This window comes from Phoca vitulina, unplaced genomic scaffold, assembly GCF_004348235.1.
Source record: "Phoca vitulina isolate PV1807 unplaced genomic scaffold, GSC_HSeal_1.0 scaffold74, whole genome shotgun sequence".
Taxonomy (NCBI): Eukaryota; Metazoa; Chordata; class Mammalia; order Carnivora; family Phocidae; genus Phoca; species Phoca vitulina.
Genome location: NW_022589777.1, coordinates 1,228,214 through 1,241,579, shown reverse-complemented (window position 1 = coordinate 1,241,579; position 13,366 = coordinate 1,228,214). Strand labels below are relative to the sequence as shown.

Below are 13,366 nucleotides of genomic sequence, written 5' to 3'. Positions count from 1 at the left end.
GCTTCAAGCCCAAGTTCGTAATTATTAGCTTGCACCGCCTCTTTCTGAATTGCCCATTTCACCTTCATTGACTGGCACTGCTCCTGGCATTTCATAGGCAGGCATTTAGTAATTGAAAATGAGTGAAGTCAGAAAATTCAGACAAATGCGTACCATGGAATTCACTGCCACAGGTCATTGTAACACTATGTTTCCACTTGAGTTTGTGAAGAAGCAGCCTGCATGATAAGGAATGAGTTACCTCCTCAGTGCCTATCTTTTTGCTACTTTTATTTTACCATCTCCATTCCTCACAACCTTCTGTTCACCCCCTGAAGCAGGCAGCCTGTACCCTCGAGTTGGAGTTACTGCCCATATCTTTAGCAAACACTAAAATGAATAGAATGGATACTGGGTTCCCAGTGCTATACTAGATATTTTAGATGTGTTATGTGATTTCATACATACTGAGGGAGACATTATTATTTTTATTTCACGATGAGAGGAAATTTACAAAGATTAAATAAAATCAGACAGGGTTAGACAGTCATGTATTAATTCCAATTCTTTCTGATTTTAGAAGTAGAACCCTTTCAACCTTTCCTTGCTCTTTGATGGAATGAATCTTGAAATCCATATTTCTGAGAGATCAGGGGGTAAGTGTTTCTTTTGGGTTTTTGGACTTTTCTCCACCTCCACCCACTGCACTGACAGTTCCAAAACTTTAAGCATTCAGAAGAACCTGGGGGATTTGTTAAAGCACTGATTGCATGACCTTATCTACAGAGTTTTTGAGTTATCAGGTCTATGGTAGAGCCCCATAATTTTCATTTCTAACAAGTTTCAGGAGATGCCAATGCTGTTGGCCTAGGGACCACACTTAGTGAACCACTGCAGAAAATAAACCTAATTCTTTATATGCCCTTAGATATTTTTCATCCCACTCTCTCTGACATAGATTCCAAGGCAGTTTCCACAGTAGAAGCACTAAACAGCAATGGATTTGAGTCCGTTTCACACAGGCATAAAGTGGTCATAGGGTTATGGGGAGTGGCATAGAGTGCATACACAAGGGGACTGGGTTCAAAAAAGATGTTTCTTGTTATTTTTATTAAGCTTTTCTATTTGAAGAAACAAGTAGACTTAGCATTTACAAATATATAGCTGAATACACATGCTTTTTACAGTTCTTTCAGGTTTCTATCTGTTGATATCTCCCTCCTCTGGGAAGGAGTTAAATTGTGATTTGTATTTACTTTAGGAGAAAAACAGTGAAAACCTAGCTATTGTCTTTGATTGCTAATCAGCATGGCTTCTCCCTCAGAGTGTAAGGAGATGAAATGGAGTCTGGATTAGCATTGATTGAATAGGCAAGCAGCTACTAAGAAAAGGAACTCATCTGCCTAGGTTTAGGGGAGCCAGATGCACACTTTCTGCCATCAACTACCTACTAACACAACCCGTATTGTGAAGGGGGAAATATGTATGTGTGGCATTATGAACTGCCTTAGAAAATGACTTCCCCAATTCCAGGTGCCAAGGAAATAATTGGTAAATTTCCCCAGAGTGTTTATTAGTTATAGAAAAGTCAGGTTTCTCTCTAGGAAAATAACACTTACTATTCTTTAACTAAATTACCATAACAATTTATACCATGTGGATATCAACCTCCTCTGTCTGCTCTGAAAGACAGAATCATTTCATAGACCCATCCCAACAAGCCACTTTCTCTCTTGTTAGATAGCAATAGTAGTACTTGATGAGACTCTTGATGGATGGTTTTTATGTCTTATTTCATGTAATACTCATGTACATTCTGTAATGTGGGTATTATTATCTCCATTTTAAAAGGTGACATTGAGGATCCAAAATGTTGAATAGTTTAATGAGCTTTCACAACTAATAAATGGCTGGGCTAAGGTTTCATCTCTAATAATTCTTCTTAACCAAAGCATGTTACTTTGAAAATTAGTTCTGCTACTTCTTGGGAAATAATCCACAAAAGGAGAATTCATAAGGTGTGGACAGGGAAATTGGGAAACAGAACCAATCATCTTTAGCTCTTAGAAATTTACAGGTTAATTAGGATATAAAAAAGTGTTTTCCCCATCCTTAGAATTCATTTAACAAATATTATGACTATGTATCTATGTCTCTGTATAAAAAAAAATACCACCAAACCCAATAGCTTAAAATAATAACAGCCATTTACTACCTCTCATGACTCAGGTTGACTGGGCTCACCTGGGAAGTTCTGTTTTAGGTGGTGTTGGCTAGAATTGCCGTCATCTGGGAGACTCAGATGGCTCAGACCTCCAGGAGAGTTCACTCATGTGGCTGGCCATCGGTGCTGGCTGTCAGGTGGGGCAGTTCATTAGAGCACCTCAGTTCTCCTCCATGTGACCTCCTTATACGGTTTGACCTTCTTAGATCATGGAAGTTGGATTCCATGAGAGAGAATATTAAAAATGGAAGCTGCATGACTTACTTCGCTTAGCATAATCCCTTTCCAGTTCCATCCATGTCGATGCAAATGATGTACAGCACAGTGGCTAACTAAACATAATAAAAAAATAAAAATAAAAATGGAAGATGCAGATTTCTTACAAGCCCATTTAAAGTGCACTTTAAGGGCGCCAGGGTGACTCAGATGGTCAAGCGTCTGCCTTCAGCTCAGGTCATGATCCCAGAGTCCTGGGATCGAGCCCCACATCGGGCTCCTGGCTCAGCGAGGAGCCTGCTTCTCTCTCTCCCTCTGCCTCTCTCCCTGCTCATGCTTTCTCTCTCTCTCTCTGTATCTCTATGTCTCAAATGAATCAATAAAATCTTTAAAAAAATAAAAAATAAAAATAAATAAATAAAGTGCACTTTAAGAAGTTATAAGTTTACCTCATTCTGTCAATCACAGAAAGTCATGGGTCAGCCCAGATTAAAGACATGGAATGGCAACAAATTTGGGCTAACTTTAATCTACCACAGTCTGCCCTCTGGTCATAAAATATTCACATTTCTCCAGAAACGTAAAGTAACTAACACCCTCTTTCAAGACCACCAGAAGTCATATCCCACGATAGCATGAAGTTCAAGCTTAAAGTATAAGATAATGTTGGGCCACCTGGCTGGCTTAGCTGGTAGAACATGCAACTCTTGATCTCAGGGTCCTGAGTTCGAAACCCACATTGGGGGTGGAGATTACTCAATAAATAAAGTATTTAAAAAAAAAAAGATATCAGTGTCTATATCTTGTCCATGTGTGGATGAGGCTCCTCAGAGTTGGCCTCCCAGGTGTTTGCTTATTTGTTTGTTTTCAAATGCAGAGATTTGTGGTCTTAAAAGTCAAGTTATCTTTTCCAACAAATAAAAAATCTGTTGGGAGATAGTGATACAATAACCCAATAGACACTCTCATTTCAAAAGGGATAGCAACAGCACATGCCCCAAATCTTACTGTCCCAGGGCAGAGGATATATATTAGGAACCAGTTTACCCCCATGTGTGGTTCTTTGGGGCTGTTAGTTCTTTGAGACATGCTTCATCTTCTATGAGAACAATTCCATGTTTGTACCTGAGCAGCTTTGTTAGCTTGCTCTTTGTCCATAGAAACGTAAGCTAAAGTCATCTTTTCATTTTGAATTTTTTTCCCCTTTAAATTCAAGCTGGTTTTGCTTCTACTGGCCTGCTGACCTAACAACTTTGTATACATTTTGTGAATGAATCTTGAATTAATAAGAAATAACTCACTCTTGCTTACATTTCTGGACAGGGAGGAAGAAAACTAAATCAGTTCTCATGATAGTCACTGTGTTAAGCAATTGACACATATTTTATGTAATTCTGACAGTATCCATGCAAGATGCATATCCACATATATATATAGATTAGAAAATTGAAAGTCAGAAAAGCTAATTGTTCATTTTTATGCAGCTTACAAAGTAGAAGATGCAAGATTGAAAACCAAGTATGTCTAGAACCAAACTCCCAAGCATTTTCTGCCATACTTTATTGTCTTTAATTCTATAATTTTCTTATTTATTTGTCAATTGTTTACTTTTTTTATTCATAACCTGTTTTGAAAATGAAATTGAGGTAGTCGAGTAGCTGTAGAATGGATATTTTTAGACTATGCCATTTAGGCAATTTTTATATAGCAAGCTCTTTCCTAAAATTTAAATTTAAAATGACTGAATTATTTTGAATTTGATAAACACAAAAACATTCAGGAGTAGAGTTATTGGGGAAAATGCTGGACACCCTGGCTACCAGGTCATAATCAGTGCCAATTTGACTATGTATTCCTAATTAGATATGTACGGTTATCTAAAAAAGTTAGCAAAGAACATCAAACATACTTTTGAATGGAATACTGAAAAAAAGTAAATAATTCTATGGTTTTATAATTTATTAAGGAGACATCTCAAATAACTTTTATAGGTTCCTTTAGTTGCATAATTCTTAGAGCCTTCAACATGCTAATAGCTCTGATGGGGTGTAAGGACATAATATATAGTACTTGCAAATATATTAGATTTTGGAAATTTTTGTGGATGGTATTACAAGAAGAGTAGATCTTAAATATATATTTTTAGGAATTATGCCCTGGAAAAATCTAGATTACTGTTTATACTGAGAGCATTATTGAAGAATATAATTACTGTATTTTCATACCTTAGCCTATGTAATTCCTGAAAGTGTAAAAGCATTCACTGTATTGTATGTACTCTATGAGAATTTAGGACACTTGATTATGTGTTCTGCTTTTAGTTGTATTTAAACTTAAAAAAATTATGCTGTTTTAGAAGTAATATATTTATAGGGTTCAACATTCAAAACTAGGGATGTTACTCAGTTTATACTCTCTAGTGTGGTCATATGGCCAGAATGTGTTTTGATTGGCCTTTGCACCAATAGATTAGTTAATGTTCCCATCTGGATAGTGCTGTACTAGTGTGTGTGTGTGTGTGTGTGTGTGTGTGTGTGTGTGTATAAATATGTATTTTTGAAACAATACCTTAATAATAATATAATATTTATATTATATATTATATATAGCATATATGTGTGTATATATTATTTATATTATATATTATAAATATATATTTAAATATAATTCTGATTAAAATAAGACAGTTATTAACTGATAGGTGTTCTATCACTTATGTGTTGTCCACTAATGCCTCTCTCAGCCCCTAAAAGTAACCACTTTTTTTCCTTGTATATCCTTCCAATGCTTCTCTCAGCCCCTATAAGTAACCACTTTTTTTCCCTTGTATATCCTTCCAATGTTTCCTTAAATAGATACAAATAAATATGAGTATATATTAGTATATCAGCCCTTACTTTTATAAAAGGTAGCAGCACATTGTATACGCCATACTATAATTTCCTTTTTTTACTTGATGATCTACCCTAGAGTTTTAGGATTCCCCACCCCCCCATAGCAGTGTAGAGATATTCTTCATTTTTTAAGATGACCCTAGTATTATATTGTATGTACAAATACCCCTTGGTTTATTTTACCAGTCCTCTACTGATGGATGTTCGTTTTGAGCCTAATAGTTTGTTACTAAAAGCAATGCTACAGTATATAATTTGTACATATGGCAAACATATGTGGGTATTTTTTAAGATAAATTCCAAGAGGTAGGATTGCTAGGGCAAATGTTAAAGGCATTTATAATTCTGATAGATATTCACAAATTGTATTTTGTTGGTTTCATTATTTTGAACTCACATTAGCAATGTATAAAGAGTCAATTTTTTTTCCAGTTTTCTGGGGTTTGTTGTCAAACTCAGATTTTTGCCAACATGATAAGTAACAAATGGTTTCTAAGTGTGACTAAGGAATTTTCTTAAAATAAATGAAGCTGAAGATCTTTTAGTAGCTTAAGTACTGTTGTATTTCTTCTCCTTCTCAGGCTCTATTATTCATATAAGCCATTCTTGAAGAAATTACTTAAAGATAAACTCCAACCAAACAAGAGGAAAACGGGAAATCTTTAGGAAATGACAACAAAGCAAAAGACTTTATATTAATAAACATATGTTAAAATAAAAATAATATACAGTACATATATAATTCAACAAAGATAACATTTATAATTTACATTAAAAATGAAAATGTAAACGCAGAAGAAAAGACAGACTGGATTAAAAAGCAAAACCCAAATAAATATTGAATCAAAGAGACAAAATTGAAACAACATAATTCAGAAAGCTTAGAAATGAGAGTGATTAAGGAAAATTGTTTTTGTAATATGTACTCATATGCATATAGAATAAACATATATCAAAGATTTTATTTAACTTATTAATGAAGAGGGAACCAGTAAGATATAGTCCCTTCAATGTAGATTTCAAAAAGTACACACAGATGTAGGCAATCCAGAATATTGAAGTGGATTTTTATTTAGATGCAAAACTGGCCAGTATCTACAAGACAATAATCAATCCTATCTCATTGAACATGATTCATTTGCCTTTCTATGTACAAGAATCATTTGCATTGTGATCAGTTGGTTGTTGTTGGTTTTTTTTTTTTTTTTAATTATTGAGTTGTAAAATAGCTTAAAGGCAATGGAAAGGATTAATAACAGAGAAGAATATACTAGAGTGGACATCCAATAATTTTTTTTGCCTTTTTTTTCAGACAAAAGGATAAAAAATTAATGGTAGGAACATGCAAACAAAAAGATAAAGAAAGCAGGGGTTGAAATCTTAGTATTAGACAAGTTAGGTCAGAAAAAAAGACACTTAATGAGCAAAACAAGGATATTTTATAATTCTAAAGGGCATGTCACAATTGGCAATGAAGATAAAATAATTACAAATTTCTATATAACAAATACCATAGGAACAGCTTTCAGAAAATTGGAAATACAGGAGATACAATACAAAATAGATAAAATATCTTAAAAATAGAAGATTTAATTCACCTATCTCAGTTCAGGTCAGACTAAGATGTTTGATTTTGACTATTTAGAAGGGACTTTCAAGACATCATAATTTCCTCTACTTTGTCGTTTCTGGGACTGCTTCAGCCTCAGTATTCATCAGTATGTCACCAACTTAGCTGATTCCTTTCCCTGTTAAGGGAAAAAAAATGTATATTATATATATATTTAACAGCCTCTCTTTGTAGGAAATTCTAGTAGGTGCAAAGCATTAAAGAGGTATTAGCATCTCACAGAGTCCCCCTCCATTAAGTCATAGAATTAAAAGACTAGTTGAGTTTCAAAAATAATTTTGAAATTTGAGCACGAACTGTTTTATAGTATCATCAAATTCTACTTTTTCTAGTTATTGTTTTTCATTATCAAGATAACAGAGTACTCATTAAGTTTTATACAAGGAAAGCTTTAGAACAAAGATGAAAGGGAAATCTATTTGTCAATAGATTACTTCACACCTGTGTCTCTTCTCCTCTTATCCTGCAAGCTCCAAAGGAGGGCTGTACTTGACAATGCTTTCGGTGTTGGTGTTGGCCATTACCATATCACATACACGTTTTTGTATGTGATATAATATCAAAATATCATTAAATTATTAATGACAAATCTATTGTTAAAATATTTTAATCATGGGATTTCTCTGGAGCTAGGGCAGAAAGCTGAGTTTCTTATTGCTGAGTCACAGACATAACATTTTTAGCTGAATGGCCTGGGGGTTGGTACAGTGAATAAAATATCTCTGTGAGAACTGTCAAGGGGCCACATATTAGAAAGAAAAAAATGTTACATAGAAGCTTTAGAATCACTAAGGTACTTGTTAAAATACTAATTTTGGTGCCTAAACCCAGATCAAAGGAATTTAAGCTCTAGAGGTAGCCCAGACTTTGTACTTTCAGGAAACTTTGTTGGTGTTCTTGATTTGTACTCCAGTTTAAGAAACATTGATACAGAAATGTTTATCCCTTCTCTGGTATGCTGCATTCCTGATCATGATTCCCCATCTTTTATCCACATCTATGCCATTTAATAAGTAATTTTGCAATGATCTCATAACAGTGTGTGCAGCCTATGTGTCACCTCGTGGTGGTACCATTTGATTTGCTTTAGCCAGTAGGATGTTAGAAATACGGTGTAGCTAAAGCACTTGTGTGCAGCTGAGTTTGCCCACACGTGTGCCTCTGTGCCATCACCAGACATGCCTGTGCTAGCCTGCTGGCCCCAGGAAGAAGACAGGAGACTTGTGGAGGGCAGTCACCACAGAAAAGCTTAGGGCACAGGAGCTGACCCCAGGTGCTCTGCAGATCTTCAAAGATAAATGATCTTTCCTTTAAAACACTGAGTTTTGGAGTGATTTGTTATGCAGTATTTTGTGGACATGGTTAACAGACATATCTACTTTATGTTAAAAGAGAGAAGAAAATAATAATTGGTGAGTGAACCCTAAGGGCTTAAACTAGAGCGTAAAGCACTGTCTCCAAAATCAGATGTTTCTGGGTTTCTAGCCTACTCTGCCATTACTTTGATATATAACAAGTTATTATATTTGTAAGGCTTAACTTAATGGAATGTTAATTTATTATAATAACAGCTACTTTGCTGGATTGTTATAAATATTAAACAAAATGATACATACAAATTGCATCTTGCATTATTTCCATCTCTTTCTTTTCTTCATAATGCACTTACTTCCTGATACTGAGAGAGAGACAAAGAACTGGACTTGCCTGGTCATTTTCTGTTAATAATCTCCTAAAGAAAGAAGAGAAAATCGCCTTAGAAAAGAATTTGAGAGGCTTGTAGAATGTGATTTTTTTTAAAAGATGGCGAGGCAATGGAAGGAATGCTAATTAATTTTAACACTGGATGCATAATTGAGTGAATATGAATTTTTTAACTCCTTATTTAACAAGCATTTAGTAAGAGCTTGCTTCCTATCTTCCTCAAGCCTACAAAATGTGTTCATTAATCATTTCTATAAGATCAAACTTGGGCTGCTGAGCATATGATGGCCATATGTCCTCACATTAATTAGAGAGTCTTAATGTTGTATAATTTATTTTCAAAATAAGTAAATCTCTAAATATATAATTAAATATAATTTGCATTTACTCAGTAGGATTTTTCATTAACATGAATTAGAAATCATGGGTGGAGGAAAGGCTTTTTCCACAACCTTCTCTGATTTATGCTTAGGAATATGTAATCACACAAAAAGGATCCTTCAGTGTCAGCAAAATCAGACAGAAGCAAAGTTCCACTACCAAATGTGCATCAGTTGCCAATAATGTTATAATCACATTATTGATGCCAGAGAGATGGTGGAGAATAGCGGGAAATGATGACTTTGAAAGCAATAGAACAAGATTTGGATTCCAGTTTGGCCACTTGTTGTTGTGAAATTATAGGCTTTGGTTTTCCAATTGATAAAATTTGCATACTCATAATTACATCACATGGTTGGAGATTTGAGATAACAAGACTTAGCACTTATAAATGATCCATAAATTATTGTTATTTTAGGGACACTGACTTCCAAGATAATTTTATTTTATTGAACTATGGTTGACACGCAATGCTACATTAGTTTCGGGTGTACAACATAGTGATTTGACAACTCTGTGCATGACGTTGTGCCCACCTCAGTGAAGCCACCTGTCACCATACAACACTATTACAATACCATTGACTGCATACCCTCTGCTGTATCTTTCGTCTCCATGACTTTTTCATTCCATAACTGGAAGCCTGTACTTCCCACTACCCTTCACATATTTTCCTCGTCCCCTACTATCCTCTCCTCTGGCAACTACCAGTTTGTTCTCTGTATATAGGGGTCTGGTTTTTTTTGTTTTTGTTTTTTTGTTCATTTTTTAGAAGTTTCAACATACAAGTGAAATTATATGGTATTTGTCTTTTTCACTTGTATTTATTATCTTTACTGTCCTCCACAGTCTCTTATCTTCTTATTTTCACTGTCCATCACAAGTCTTTTATCTTCTTCCAGGACCAGCAGGCTAGCACAGGCATGTCTGGTGATGGCACAGAGGCACACGTGTGGGCAAACTCAGCTGCACAAGTGCTTTAGCTACGCCATATTTCTAACATCCTACTGGCTAAAGCAAATAAGTATTTGACTTATTTCACTTAGGATAATGCCCTGGAGGCCCATCCATGTTGCTGCAAATGGCAAGATCTCATTCTTTTTTATGACTGAGTAATGTTTCATTGTATATATATATATATATATACACTACATCTTCTTTATCCATTCATCTATTGATGGACACTTAGATTGCTTCCCTATCTGAGCTATTGTAAATAATGCTGCAAAAAACATAGGGGTACCTGTATCTTTTCAAATTAGTGTTTTCATTTTCTCTCGGTAAATACCCAGGAGTGGAATTACTAGATCATATGATATTTCTATTTTTAATTTTTTGAGGAACCTGCATACTGATTTCCATGGTAGCTGCACAAACTTACATTCCCATCAACAATGCATGAGCGTTCCTTTTTCTCTACATCTTCACCAATACTTGTTATTTCTTGTGTTTTTGATACTAGCCATTCTGACAGGAGTGAGGTGTATCTCATTGTGGTTTTGATTTGCATTTCCCTGATCATGAGTGATGTGGAGCATCTTTTCATGTGTCTGTATGTCTTCTTTAGAAAATGTCTATTCAGGTTCTCTGCCCATTTTTAATCAGATTGTTATTTTGGTGTTGATTTGTATAAGTTCTCTATACATTTTAGATATTAACCCCTTATCAGACATATCATTTACAAATTATCTTGTCCTATTCAGTAGATTGCTTTTTCATTTCGATAAACCCTTAGCGAGATCATCAAGACAAATTTTAAAGTGCAAAGGGTCAAGATTATTCCATCTTTAGAAAAGTGTGACATAGAATATATGAGTCAAACAGAAAATAAATCTGATGATAAATCATGGTGTTTTGCTATGTATCTGTTCTTTGAAGTATAGATGCATTGTTGAAAGTTTGTTCAAGAGCTGTAAAATCATCTGGTTTGGTTCATGGCTAAGCTTCATTACATACAAGTTATAAAACTTTGAATAGCATGATTAAAAACTGTGGGCATGGGGCGCCTGGGTGGCTCAGGCAATTAAGTGTCTGCCTTTGGCTCAGGTTATGATCCTGGGGTCCTGGGATTGAGTCCTATTGTTCAGCCCCACATCCAGACCTGAATGTTGGGTTTCCTGTTCCGTGGGGGGCCTGCTTCTCCCTCTCCCTCTGCCCCTCCCCCCTTCTTGTGTTCTCTCTCTCAGTATCTCTCTCAAATAAATAAATGAAATCTTTAAAAATAAACTTATTTTTTATTTGCAAAGTGAGATCAGTGTTATTATGAGTATTTTGTCATTATAAAGTTTCATAATATGAATAAATCACTTAGCACTTCCCTGTATATAGGAAGAATTTAATAATCATCTTGTTAGTTTTATTATTGTTAATATTACCATTAGTATTAGTAGTATTTTAGTCCCTTTTCTAATGCTAGCTCTTTAGCTTAATGAGAACTCATTTAACTTTTCTAATCCTACCAAAAACTTGCTATTATGATAATCAAGAATGATACCATGTGCAGAGGTCTCTGGATTGTGCCTGGAAGACAATGAGTGCTATCTTATATTTTTGGTCACACTTTATTATCTCCAAAAGGGTTGTGTTTAGGTGTTTTGAAATTGGAAGTATCAAAATGAACTGAGCATTCTGAGGAGACACATTAGAATAAGTGAGATAGGTTTCCAAAATTAAATAGGTATGGAACAAATGAAGGTGAGTAAATTCCAGAATGGGAACAAGCATCAAGTGAAGAACTTGAAAGGAGCAGAAAACACTCACACTCACACTCACACACACACACACACACACACACACACACACACACACAATGTGTTAGGGGTAAAAGGATATAATGTTGAATTGAAAATATGTAGGACTGGCTGAGAAGGTGGCAGAGTGAATACACATCGGTCTACTGCCAGTGAGGGGAGATAATGATGGGAAGTGACAGTGTGTGTGGAGATGGTGAAGAAGAGTGTCTTAGAATTAGGAATTCAAGGGATATACCTTCAGAGAAAATCAAACTAAATTGTACTTTTGTGTTATGTTGAGAAAACAGTTAGTTAAAAATTTTAATTTTGCCATTACTCTTGAGATTTTGTAGCTACAGCCAAAAAAATTTAGGTATCACAAGGGCAAGATGGGTTGTAACGACTTGGTAGTCAGTGTTAAAACATAATTCCCCCAATATGTCTGATTTTTGTATTGTTTCTAATTGTTAGGAGTTTGAGCGTCGCTTGAATATTGCACTCGGCCAGGAGACAAAAACTCTGCAGTTCCTGGTTCTGCCAGTATCTATCTAGGTATGTGACTTTAGACAAATTGTTGAAGTTTTCTAAGTCTTGGCTTCTTCATGTGTTATATTTAGAAGTTTTCAGAAAAATACATCTTTTGACCTCCCAGGACTATATGGCATGTCTGATACCTAAAATTTCCCAAGCATGTCATATTGGATGAACCATTGACCTCTCCAAGTCTCATTTTTAATGACCTGAAAAGTTGCAAAAATGTTACCGGCTTTGAATTATGAGTTATTGAATGATGAAGCTGAACTGATCTAGTAGATATGAAAGTGCTTTGAAAATGGCAATTGCTATATAAATATAAAGCATGATTATTATAAATTAACATGGATTTACTGGCTATGGCTCTGCATAGTAAATGAAAGGAGTGGAGTTGTTAATTGAGAAGAATCAGGAGTAGCAACCTTTCTCATAGAAGATAATCTAGAGGGGTGCCTGGGTGGCTCAGTTGGTTAAGCATCTGCCTTCAGCTCAGGTCATGATCCCAGGGTTCTGGGATTGAGCCCCGCATCAGGCTCCCTGCTCGGTGGGGAGCCTGCTTCTCCCTCTCCCACTCCCCCTGCTTGTGCATTCTCTCTCGCTGTGTCTGTCTCTGTCAAATAAATAAATAAAATATTAAAAAAAAAAAGAAGATAATCTAGAATTTATGTTGTCTAATGCTGTAGTTAATTGATTGGGGTTGGATCTGGTGAGTAATTAAGTTTAGCAACAGTCTGCCAATACAATTTTCTATCTCCTGTCACATTAAATCACTTACAATGAACTCGGATTCAGGGAGACTATAAACTACTGTCTGACCTAGGGCTATTTGAAGAACACATACATTGAAATTGTTGGGAATGGATAAGAGATGCAGATGTTGAGGTCTGGCAACAAAAAAAAAAAAAAAAAAAAAAGGAAGAAGGGAACACAGTTCTTGAAGCCAATGTGTCCAATTCAAAGTTAATGACCTTTCTTTAGTCATTGTAGAAGGAGCTTATTCACCATTTCCCACATGCAAAATGCGAAAGACAGCTCTCTCTCTCTTTCTCTCCCTCCCTCCCCCTCTCTCTCT

General features: G+C 35.3%; 1 long non-coding RNA gene across 1 annotated transcript in view; it reads left to right on the top strand.

The window, feature by feature from the left end:
• LOC116625175 overlaps positions 1–13,366 on the top strand; it is a 434,562-nt gene that overhangs the window by 267,410 nt on the left and 153,786 nt on the right. The window contains exon 2 of the long non-coding RNA XR_004298022.1: positions 12,232–12,312. This is a non-coding gene — a long non-coding RNA (uncharacterized LOC116625175). The remainder of the gene's footprint in view (positions 1–12,231; positions 12,313–13,366) is intronic.